At 46.9% G+C, this 12,557-nt stretch overlaps 1 pseudogene across 1 annotated transcript in view; it reads right to left on the reverse strand.

Annotated features, from left to right (window-relative positions):
• Positions 1–5,805: 5,805 nt before the first annotated feature.
• LOC306652866 (chromodomain-helicase-DNA-binding protein 1-like) overlaps positions 5,806–12,557 on the reverse strand; it is a 91,481-nt pseudogene continuing 84,729 nt past the window's right edge. Inside the window, exons 20-22 of the transcript in view lie at positions 6,657–7,045; positions 6,165–6,287; positions 5,806–6,065 (exon numbers count right to left, since the gene is read on the reverse strand). The product of the transcript in view is annotated as a chromodomain-helicase-DNA-binding protein 1-like (transcript). The remainder of the gene's footprint in view (positions 6,066–6,164; positions 6,288–6,656; positions 7,046–12,557) is intronic.

Consider the following 12,557-nt stretch of genomic DNA (forward strand, 5'->3'; position numbering starts at 1 on the left):
TCTGGGAGGGGGCTGTTTTGTTCTTTGGGGTTTTGGGGGCCCGACTGAGATGGAGGTTCTTCCCTAAGATGGGGTCAGGTTCATTCAATTGATCACCTCATTTCCCCCTCAGACTGGAAGAGGCCCAATCATGGGACTCCAGTAAGCTCTATAGTCTCTGAGTCTAGGGGCTGATACTAAGAATGCATAACCATCATTTGAATGGCCCCCACCCATTCTTTCATGAACTGCACTATTTTGTTCAGAATGAATGGTCCAAAGGTTAGGAACAAGAGTAAAATAATAAGTGGCCCCAGTAAGGTAGAAATCAAGGTGGTCGACCAAGGGGAGGAATTAAACCATGATTCAAACCAGCCCTGTTGTGCCTCCCCTTCCTTCTTTCATTTTGCTAGTCCTTCTCTAACTTTAGCCATAGATTCTATAACTACTCCCAAATGGTCAACATAAAAGCAACATTCTTCACCTAGGGCCATGCATAATCCTCCTTGCTGTAGGAAAATCAAATCTAACCCCCTCCTGTTTTGCATCACTACTTCAGCTAGGGAAATGAGGGACACTTGAAGGTGGGAAATGGAGTTTTCAAGCCTCTCAATATCTAGATCAACGGCCGCTCTTAAACTAGAGTAATGTTGGTTTTGATTTATTAAGGAAGCTGTTCCTGTTCTGGCTCCTATGAGTCCCACATCCAGAACCATACTTAGGGTTAGGGCTGTTAGAAGTTCCCTGTTGGTCCTGGTCCCCTCTTAGTTGTTGATAGAAATCCTCATCTGAATGATAAAACAGCCTGGTAACTAGCTGAACGAGAATGCAAAATCCCTGAGAGTTATTGATCACCTCTGTGTGGGCACATGGTGTGAGTCCTGTAGAACAGGTCCATCAAGCATCCTCCTGGGGAATTAGGTATTGACTTGAATTGCACAGTGGCACAGTATGGTTGCAGAAGGACTGGTTAAATTCAGGGATATAACCTAAACAGAGACCTTTTCCAGTGACTTGTAAGGTTAGGGTACTTTTAATTGTCAGCGACATTCAGCAGATCTGGAGGAAGGGGTGTAGTTTCCTACAGTTGCTATGCCTTCATAGTAAGGTGGGGCTGTATCATAGCACAGTCAACAGGATTTAGTCATATTGGGTTTAGAGGTGTTTAGGACTAAATAGAATTGTTTCTGAAGAGCGAACAGGGGATCTTTGAGGGTCTCTGCTGGAAAAGTGTCAGATTTTGGTGGCAAGGTCTTAGTGTCAGAAAATGTGGTTGAAAAATGTGTTAAGCATAGTTTTGGGGTGCTGGTTTGCTGAACAGATTATCTGCTTGGTTTAAGTACCTAGTTGAGACCCAGTGCTCTTTTGCTTAGGGGTCTCTGGACTAGCTTGATAGTGAAAATTAGTCCAAGAATGTACCCACTGCTGTAAATCGTTAGTTCCCAGGTTTTTCCCAGCCTCCCAGTTTGCCTTCTTTCCCATGGGGGTAAACTTTATGATTAACAGTTGAAGAGTTCCCCTGGGGTAGCTAATGGGAATGTGGAATACCCTGATTGGTCTTTGTTATAGCATGGCCCCCAATTTACCCTCTTACTGTCCTGTTGGCAATAACCTCATCCCACTTCTTGCATGTTTCCACCCTTTCCACTGAGATCAGATCTCCAGTGACGGGGTGAGTTCATGTGATCCACCCAGTAGATTCACACTCCCATACTTTACAGTAGGCGCTTTCAGGACCTCCACACTTGGCAAATTGTTTTCTGTCTTGTGAGTGAGCAGAACAGACATAGAACCTTAAGCTTCTGGTATTGCTACGACCCCTGGGGAGGTCTTACCTCCATATCCCGGGAAGGGTTTCTGGTCTGAGGTGTCCCATGCTTCCCCCAGAAGGTCACATAAGTCCACATGGAAGTCAGGGAACCAAGTTCCTTGGCAGAATAAGTTGAGGAGGTGACATTGGCTACTTCACCAGTTTCCATGTTGACGATCATACAGGTTTTGTTCCAAGGGAGGTGGGGGTTTCCTTGAGGCAGCACAGTACTTACAGTTAGGAAGCAAAGGGTTACTGCCTGAAGCATTTTAAGTGCAGCTTGAGAGGATTCTCGGGGTTTCTGGATACCATCCATTTTTCACCTTCGTGGCTTTCCTCAAGTGCAAAGGGGTCTGCAAACCTGGCATGGGTATAATGGATCCAGGTGGCTATTACATCCACCTTGATGGTGGTGGGTGTGACAAGCAGGATAAAATAGGGTTTCTTCCACCTGGATTCCAGGGATCCTTGTCAGTGTCTCTTGATGTAGACCCAATCACCTGGGAAAAACCTATGGTGTTCAGGAGTATTTCTAGACACATAGAGTGCCCTGAGTTTAGGTAGGCCAAATTTCTTTGTGTAACCATTCAACACTTTGCATGGTGTCCAGAAGATCTCAGTCATCCATTTCTGCAATTAGATTAGACTGCAAGTTGGGAATAATGGAAGGGGATGTCCCAAACATGATTTTATAAGGGGTCAATCCCATCTGGTATGGGGAGTTTCTTACTCTATATAAAGCAAAGGGAAGGAGAGTCACCCAGTTTGCACCAGTCTCTATGGTTAATTTAGTTAAGGTTTCTTTAAGGGTTCTGTTCATCCTTTCTACTTATCTTGAACTCTGGGGTCTATAGGCACAATGCAGTTTTCAATCACACCCCAGGAACTTGGCTAGGTTCTGACTCACCTGTGATATGAATGTTGATTTGTTGTCTGACCCTATCATAGTGGGGAAACCATACCTGGGTAAGATGTCTTCTAGAAGCTTCTTGGCCACCACCTATGTGATCTCGTGCTTGGTGGGGAATGCTTCAGTCCATCCTGAAAACGTATCTATAAACACTACTAAATACTTATAACAATAACTGCCAGGTGTTACCTCAGTGAAATCCACTTCCCAATAGGTCCCAGAATTTTGTCACTGAACTGTGCTCCAGGGTTTTTCAGATTTGTTACTGCATTAGTAAGCTGGTATGCCTTACAGTTGGAGATGATATTATTGATTATCTCTTGGCTGTCCTTAATTTGGAATGTCTAATTAAGTCTTGCATCCTCCTCACTCCCATGTGAGAGGAGCAGTGCATTTTTTTAAGTCTATTTCATATCTTTTCAGGTAAAATTAATTTGTGATCACCTGATCTCCACCATCCATTGAGGTTCTGAGCCATAGGAAAGGCTTTGATCCAGGCTAAGTCCTCTTGAAAGTAATCTGGATGTTCAGGCACACTAGGTGCTTCTGGATCTACTAGTGCTTGGGCCAGCAATACTGAGTCAGTTTGAAGAGCTACTCACCAGGCAGTTTGGTCTGCCAGGTTGTTGCCCCTGGGGATGGGCCCAGTTCCTTTTTGATGTCCAGAGCAGTGGAAAATAGCCAGTTTTGTGGGCATCCATAGAGCTTTCAGTAAACCTAAGACTTTATCTTTATTTTTATTGTTTTCCCCTCAGCAGTCAATAAGCCTCGCTCCCTGTTAGATGTCTCCATGCACATGAACAGTAGTGAAGGTGTAGCAACTGTCCATATATACATTGACATTTTGTCCTTGGCCCAGTTCTAGGGCTTTAGTCAGGGCAATTAATTCTGCCTTTTGTGCAGAAGTCCCGGATCATAGGGGTTCTTCCCATATTACCTCTGTCTCTGTTGTTACGGCAGCTCCCACATACCTGTTTCCATCCCGAATGAAGCTGCTGCCATCAGTATACCAGGTTGCATCAGTGCTGGGCAACAGGGTGTCCTGTAGGTCCGACTGTACACTGTGGGCATGTGCCAGGATCTTGGCACAGTTGTGTAGTGGTGCCTCTAAAACCAGGTCGGGCAGCAGATTGGCATGATTCAGAGCTGTTGGTACTTAAAATGTGACTTTAGGAAGGTTTAATTACAAAGCCTGATAATGAGTCATTCTGGCATTGCTCAGCCATAGGTCGGGTGGTTGTTTGAGCACAACTTCAAGGGCATATGGGGTTATTATGGTTAGATTCTGTCTTAGTGTCAGTTTGTTGGCATCTTTGACCAACAGTGCTACTGCCACTATGATCCAGAGAAAGGGCAGCCAGCCAGCCACAATGGGATCCAATTTTTTTGATAAATAGGCCACTGGCCATCACCAGGGACCTATTGTTTGAGTTAGGACTCCCTTTCCAATGCTCCAGCTTTCATCCACGTACAGACAGAAGGGTTTAGTTATGTCTGGGAGCCCTAGGGCAAGAGCTGATAGAAAACTCTGTTTGAGCCCCTCAAAGGTCTATTGATGGTCTAGTGTTCACTGGAACTGACCTTCCTTGGTGGCTTTATATAGGAGTTTAGCAATTTCCATGAACACACTGGGATCCATACTCTACAAAAACCTACTGACCCTAGAAATTCTCTCACCTGTCTGGTGTTAGTAGGAGTAGGAATCTTTAAGACTGTCTCTTTTTGTGCATCAGAGAACCAGCACTTCCCCTCCTTTAAGATGTATCCAAGATATGTTACCTGTAGCTTGCACAGCTGGGACTTCTTAGCGGAGGCACAGTATCCCAAATCTTTCAGGAGTTTTAGGAGTTGTTCGGTCCCTTCCTGACAGGCATCTTGACTTGTTACTGTAATTAAAAGGTCATCAATATACTGTAACAAGCTTATTTCTGGGTTATGGTACAGTACTCACCCAGGTCTTCATGGAGGGTTTCACCAAAGATGGTGGATGAATTTTTGAAAACTTGCAGGATCCACGTCCAGGTCAATGTCCACTGACCCCTATCTCTGTGTCATACCATTTAAAGGCAAAGTAGTCCTGGCTTTTTGGGGCTAGTGGCAGATTGAAGAAATCATCCTTTAGATCTAGTACTGTGTACCACTTGTGATGGGGGGAAGTGTGTTAAGCAGGGTATATGGATTTGGCACTGTAGGGTGTATGTCCATTACTCTTTTGTTAACTTCCCATAAATCTTGTACTGGGTGATAGCCCTGGGTATGCAGCTTTTTGATTGGGAGTAGGGGAGTGTTCCAGGCCAATTGTGTGGGCCTGAGGACATCCAAATCAGAAACCTCTGGATATGGGATGTGATCTCCTCTTTTGCTTCAAGGGGAATGGGATACTGATGATCCTTAACTGGGTTTGCCCCTAATTTGAGTTCCACAAATACCAGGGTAAGGTTTTTAGCCAGACCCATGCCCCCTGTTTTGCCCCATGCTGAGGGAAACTTTTGGAGCCAATTTTCCAATTAGGGGTCTAGTTCCAGACCTGTATGGTGCATCCTATACTCTTCAGTAAGACTGCTAGTTACAAGTATGTGCAGGGGTTCCCCTTTGCCATCGAGCAGTTGTGTCCCCCTCTGAGAAGCAAATTTGGTCTTTCATTTTTGTTAGCAAATCTCGTCCCAACAAGGGGTGGGCAGTCTGGGATCACTAGAAATGAATGGGCCACTTGTCATGTTCCTTGGTCCACAATCGTTTGGGTAGTCCATGAATAAGGCTTGACTCACGTGGCTTCTTGGATCCAAGTTGTTCTGCTCATTATAGTTCCATTAGCCTGAAGTAGAACCAAGTTTTAGGCTCCAGTGTCAATCATAAAGTCAATTGGTTTCCCCTCCATTTTTAAGGTCACCTTGGGCTTGAGGAGAAGGACTTAACCCCATCCCCCCTAGTCACTGTCCATATCTCGGGTACTGAGTACTTTGGTCCCTCTACGTCCTGCCTTCTGGGGACACTCTTTAGCCCAATGACCTTCCTCTTTACAGTAAGCACATTGATTCTTCCCCAACTGGGGTCTTTCTTTATTACCTTTAATTTGCTTGTCATCTTCTTCTTTGGACACCAGGTGTTATAGCTGCTGCCAGCATTCATCTGGCTCCGCGGTTGCAGCCAGCAGGATGCTGGCGAGGTGTTGATTCCTCCACCACTCCTTTTTGATTTCTTTTTCCTTTACACTGTCCCTTTCATTAAACACTTTTTGTGCCACTACAATCAGATTCCTTATACTCTTTTCTCCCAAACGTTCCAGTTTCTGCAGCTTCTTTTTAATGTCTGGAACTGACTGATTAATGAAAGCTAAGTTTACTGCCACTTCGCTGTCCGGTGAATCTGGATCAAAATGAGTTTATCTTCTAAAAGCTTCCTGCAATCTTTTTAGAAAGATGGCTGGGCTTTCTTCAGTTCCCTGCTCTATATCATAAACCTTACTCAAATTTGTGGGCTGATGTGTAGCCACCTTGAGATCCACCAACATTGTCCGGCAATACACCAGGAGGCTCTTCTTATCTTCTGCTGTATTATAATCCCAGTTGGGTTTGGTCAAAGAGAAAGCTGCATTGATGAGAGCCCATTTGGTAGTTGGCTCTCCAGTAGGTCCCGGGACTAGTTTTCAGGCCTTCCTTTAGATGTGGTCTCTTTCTTCTGTGGTGAAGAGAACCTGTAAGAGTTGCTCACAATCATCCCAGGTGAACTGATGGGTACAAAGGACAGTTTCAAAAAGGTTAATCAACTGTTTAGGGTCTTCAGAAAATAGCACATTTTGAGCCTTCCAATTATAAAGATCACTAGTGGCAAAGGGCCAATAGTGGTATGGTTGGTTACAATTTTGGTTGGTTGGTCCTACTGCCTGGAGAGGGAAGATTGTTGGCCCTGTCTTGGGAGTTTCTCCCCTATGACTGTGGGTCCTGAGGACTGATCTACCTCTGGTATTGGTTGGTGGAACTTCAGGAGAGTGTTTTAGGGGGGCCAAGGGGGCTTCTGGTGGCAGTAAGTGTCTAGGAGCACAAGGGGGAAAGGTGAAGATGTCTTCCGCAGGAGTTTCTTCTTGGAAAATTTCAGGCTTAGGAGCAGAAGGGGTTCTGGCAGAGGGGTCTGTCTTGGTGACTGCCAGGACCCTAACCTGTTGAGGTAAGAAAGGTTTAAGCCAGGAAGGAGAGTTTTCAATGAGGTTCTGCCAAACCACAATGTAAGTCACTTGATTCAGGTGACCCGTGTGAGGCTTGAAAATGATGTCTTCAGTGTCCTTGATGATAGTCAGGTCTAAGATGCCTTCTGGAGGCCACCCAACATTAAAAGTTGGCCATTCTGTCCTGCAAAAGGTAATGAGTTTAGACTTTTTACCACAAGAGAAAGGTTTCACGCTCTGGTTTCCACATCCTTATGAAGAGATATTATTCAGTCCATTGGAGAAGAGGCTGACTGTCCCATAGTGTCCATCATGGTCACACACACAGATACTAATAACAAAGACAACAGGCGACACTTAGAACACAGGCAGCAAATTTGCCTCTCTTAGATGTAAAAATGAACAAAAACCAAAATGATGGCTTGGGGCCACCACATGGGAGCAACCCGCAGTATGACAGAAAAGACCAAAGTTGAGACTCACTGTACTCATTTAAACAAATGTGAGGCCCTCCATCCTCACTCAAACAGATGTGAAGCCCTTTGTCCTCACTCAAACAAATGTGAGGCCCTAAATCCTCACCACTGGGGACTGGAATGTCTTCCAATCCCCTGTGACCATGGTTGTTCAGCGTGTCCACTCTAACCATTTACACTCACACAGATTACAGATCAGAGATGGGCGCCCAGGAAATAAAAGTAAAGGAATACTCATAAAACACTTACTGACTGCTTGAGAATCCTCTGGGCTAGGGTCTGTGGGGTCGAGGGGGATTCCAGAAGAGCCCCCACATGAAATGCCCAAGTTGATGAGTCCCACAAAGACCACCAGGGAGCCAGAGTCCAATGCAAGCACAAAAAGAACATTTATTAGCAGACTCGAGTTTGGACCATCATCCAATGCACTGACTCAGCAGGCAGAGGAGGAGCAGCCCTGACCCCTACAAGGGTTCCTTTTTTATAGGAAAAAAACCACAAGCAGAAAGTTGGGGACCACAGGCAGGGGGTTTCATTCTTAGCATTTCAGGATTGGGTAAGCATATGTAGGGTATACCTCTCCTTGTTGGGGATAGGTCAGGGAGGGAGCATGATCTCAGAACAGGAACTTCTGAGCTCATAGGGACTATTCTCTTGCACTATAATTGGTCTGGGGTAGGGGATAGGTTAGGGGGTGGGCATGATCTCAGAACAGGAACTTTTGAGCTTGTAGGGATTTTCCTCTTGCACTATGATTGGTTTGGGAGTAGGCTGTTTTGTTCTTTTGGGAAGTTGGGGGCCTGACTGAGATGGAGGCTCTTTCTTACGGTGGAGTTGGTTTGGTTCAATTGAGTCCCTTCACTGAAGTAATACCCTTTTGAGCATTTGTGAGCCACATATGGCACCATCACCACTCAGCCTCACCCACAATGGTAACCAGTGAGTGTGGATGCCACTTTCAGTCCCCCTGATAAGGTCAGCAGAACTTTCTGGGTAGCATTTGTAATGGTCTACCATTCCCTGAATGCTCCTGGCCAATGTGATAAGTCACCAGAAAAACATGATCCACTTGATTCCATTCAGGAGCTGAGACTAGTTTCCTTCCCCTCCTGATGTGCTGAGAACAGGTGGATATTCATGGCACCTTGGGACCAGAAGTATCAGTAGGGGATAGAGGGCATCAATATCTGGACACATTTGCAGCATACTAGTCAGAAACTCAATGAGAACAAAGAAGATTCCCTCATAAGCTGAGAGGAAGATCCTCAGATGAGGCCTGAAGTTGAATGACCTTGCAAGAAGGAGAGGTGGACCAAGTCCAGTGTGGCACCAGGAATGATGGGCTCAATGGAGGTGAGATGAGATGAGAAGCACTGGTCCACACCCTGGGGTGAACCCAATTCCTGACAACAGCTGTGCCTGATCTCTGGTCCCATTGCTGCACACACATGGTTCCCTGTACTTGTCACTCCTTCCCTCTGCTCCACCCTACACCATACTCAGCTTCTACCAACCCTGAGGCAGTGTGCCTGCATCTGCTATGTAGCCTCACCTGTCTCACAGCCCAGCAGGAGGCCTTTGCTGCACTGCTTGCCCTACATGCTCTGCTGTCCCTGGTCCCCAGTACTGCATCAGCTCCATCCACATGCTCCCTCCCACAGACCACGATGCTGGCAATTTGATGCTACAGATGGGTTGGGGCCCCAAAGGGTTGGGAAAAGAACAGCCTACCAGGACCAGAAGATAGGCAATTCCAAAGGTCTGGACTAACCTATGTCTGGAGCTTTGCTCTGAGCTATGTGCCATGGCTGTTCTTACCTCCTGACTGTCCTCCTGTTGACTTGTGATGCTACTACCCTGCCATGGCTTTGGATTGAAAGAAACTTTGTGGGTGTCAGCTACTCCTGCCATTCTGGGATACTGTCCTTTTCCCTCCTGCTCCATTGTAAACTGTTCCATGCATGGGCAGCCCTGAATGTCCTCACTAACAACTGGGATGAAAATTTCATACTGATGTGGTCTGCAGGTCCTTGCTTGAAAGCCAGAGGAAAAATTTGTCCTATTCGTACTGAAGACTGAGAAAAGAGGGCCGATGCAGAGAGAGAAATTGGGTGTATAGCCTGGCCCAGAGCCTAGAACCATGTTGGAAATATCTGACATGTGGTTCCTGGTCACCAAAGAAGGTGAAAAAAAAAAAAAAAAAAAAACACTCAGACTAATCAGCTAAGTCAGCAGGATAAGAACTTTACTTTTTCATGCAGAAGGGTACATGGCAATCAAAACTGAAAGCAAGCATACCGAGAAGGTCATCTGCTGGTGTCTTGATCCCTGATGCAAGTAATACTTGTCTGCTGCCCTCTGGTCAGAGTGACCACACATTTTTGTTCATGAACACATACTGAAGAAGGGAAGGTTGAGGAATTGCAGATGTAGAAAGTCATCTACTGTAGGAAAAGGGAAGTCAGGAAGTGAGGGGTTAACATGGAGATTTCTCTGGTTTGACAGAAAAGACTGAGACTTGTTCTTTCTCAATACTCAGGTCAGGAGGATGGTAGTTGCACTTTGGTAAACACTTGTCCTTATTATGGTAGATGTTTGGTTTTGCTGATAGAAATCACAACTGTCTTGAGAGGCCAAGGAAGAACTGTGTCACAGGGGTCCTGGGTGATCAAGGAAGCACCTGAGTCAGCCCTCACCTCACAGTCAAGGGCTCAAGTCCCTGAAGTTGATGCTGAGTGGGCAGGAGGTGAGTGGAAGGCAAAGGAGCAGGTGGGAGTAGTAACTCTGGGACTGTGTCATGGCTTGCTGCCCTTGGCAGAGGCTGGGTACTGTCCCATGGCTGCTCACTCCTGCATGGTGCACTTCAAGGCCTGCGTCTTCTCTCAGTCTACCTCAACATAATTGTCCTCTTCAGAAGCAACAGATTACCTGGATGTCTGAGGAGAAAGTGGCTGAGTCACTAGCCAGTTAGCGAGGGGAGAAACAAGGCAGTCCCCGCTGAAAGGGACAGGAGGTGGCCTAACTCTCCCTGGAGCCCTCTTCTGAGAATGGGATTGAGCCTGACTTCCAGCACACTGTCCCCATCTTGGAGGTGACAGGCCCTTTGAGTCACCTGAGGTCCCTGCTATAGCAACCCAGCCTATTTCCTGGGTGTTTGGATGAGCCCTACCTCCATGTATACCCCTATCATCCACCGGTAGGAAGTTCAGGGTGTAGGAACTGTCTGTACTCTGAAGATGTGGACATGAGCCCAAGCCTGTCTCTCCACAACTCATCCTCAGGGAGGAGACAAGGAGTGTGGGCCACAGGCTTTATGTGGGTTCCCTGGAGAGCCCTCAACTCTGAAAGACACAGCTCCATCCTCCAGTTGAGGCTGGCTGGACTCTTCTGTAGGCCCTTGTATCTGAAAACCTGCCCCACAGTAGATGTTCCTCAGACCAAGATGTAGAAGACTTGGGCTCCAATTGTTCCTGATTCCATAACCCTGAACTAGTTGGGCTTCTCCAGTCATGTCAGGCTGTGCAGAGAGAGGCACCCTGTGCGATGAGGGGTTCACCAGCTAAAGCAGGGTTAAGTTTCCACTGCTGAGTTGCAGGGAGTGAGGCAGAAAGCTGATTTTCCTGAAGCCGTTTCCCCCCAGGCACTTTGTGGAGGGAACTCTGGGAGCTTAGCTGAAAATCCAGAGCCACACAATAAACACTAACATGACTCTTCTCATGGACTGGGCTGCTGGTGCCACAGAGAGGAGAGTTAGCATTAGAGTTAATGTTAGGCTGCTGTCCCTGGGTTCTGCTCTCACAAGAAAAAATGCAGTCAGCGAACACAGTGGTACAAGCACTGCCCATCCACAAGGCTCCCAGTGTGGCTCTGCAAGAGCAGTATCTACAGTTTAAAACATGGATAGCCTGGTTCAGAGAGGTGTAGTGACCTACCCATGGTGACAAAGGTATGTAACTGAGGTCCCACATCTGCTTCTTGCCTGCTGTCTTAAAGACAGAAAGGCAGCATGTTGTCTGTGGGCATTGTCTCTAGGGTTTGTGTGGCAGTTCTAAAGTAGATCTCTAGACAGTCCTATCTGTGGATGGAGTGAGTGGTCACAATGGAGCAGCCTGGACTCCTCTAATGACCCCCTAGTATTCTGCAGTCCCATGGAATGATACAGATGGAGCCCATATTCTGTAACCAGGTGCTGAGTAGCTGTGCCCTGTAAGCCAGGATTTCAGGACATGCCCTGCCTGTGTTCACCACATACTGTGGACTGCACCCTGTGCCTCCCTGCTTCCAACACCACCCTGGAAAGGCAGTGGTTCTGCCACCTGCCCCACAGTCAGGAGTCTTTGAGACTTCCCTGGGAAGCATGCCTGCCCCACAGCTAATGATGGGGCCCTGTGCTCAGGATAAAATTTCAGCTGGAGTCTATCCCAAGGGAGGAAGGAAGCCTGGGTAAAGGCAAGGCAACAGAACCACTGGGAGCAGGTAGTGGGCCATAGGAAGCTCACAGCAAGGATGAGAATTCCCTTGCTGTGTCCTGGGTGCCGGCTGGTGGTGCTCTGTGTGGTGGGGCACGGGTTTTGAGAGGAGATGGAGACTTCAGTGCAGCTGATGTGAAAGAATGAGGAATCTTAGGTGCATGCTCTGACCTCCAGCGTGCCTTAGCTTTATGCCATCCCCAGAGTAAGATCTAATCCAGGATGCAACTGTCCCCTTTCACCAACCATGGTACCCAGCCTCAGGAGGCCTATGAGCCAAAAGCAACAGTGGTTCCTGTCCAACCCTCCTGACCCCCAGATCAGAAAGAGTCCAGTCATCTCTCTCTTACCCCAACCCTCCAAACATGGATGCTCACATGGCCCTGGGCAACTGGGAGGATGGCTGGCCAAGGACACTGTCACTTGGACCCAGGGGGACTGACTTTGCTTGAACAGAAGGAACTCAGTGATGACAAAGAGCAAACACACAAGTGCAGACACACAGCATGATCATGGAAGAAATTCATGGCCTCCTCAGCTTCACATGGGGAAACTGAGGCACCATTTCACACTGTTATTCATGTTCACAAATATGTTTTTCCTACTTCAATTGTAACCATATGTCATGGATACAAAATGGGACAGATGTTCTGTGCACAGGTTTTTCTTCCCATGCTTAAGATATTATGAAGTAAATCAAGAGGCTGCCTCTGATCTGGGGCTCATCACTGGTAACACTCCCCACTACTCC

The sequence above is a fragment of the Sciurus vulgaris genome (genome assembly GCF_902686455.1).
Source record: "Sciurus vulgaris genome assembly, contig: HiC_scaffold_625_arrow_ctg1, whole genome shotgun sequence".
NCBI lineage: Eukaryota > Metazoa > Chordata > Mammalia > Rodentia > Sciuridae > Sciurus > Sciurus vulgaris.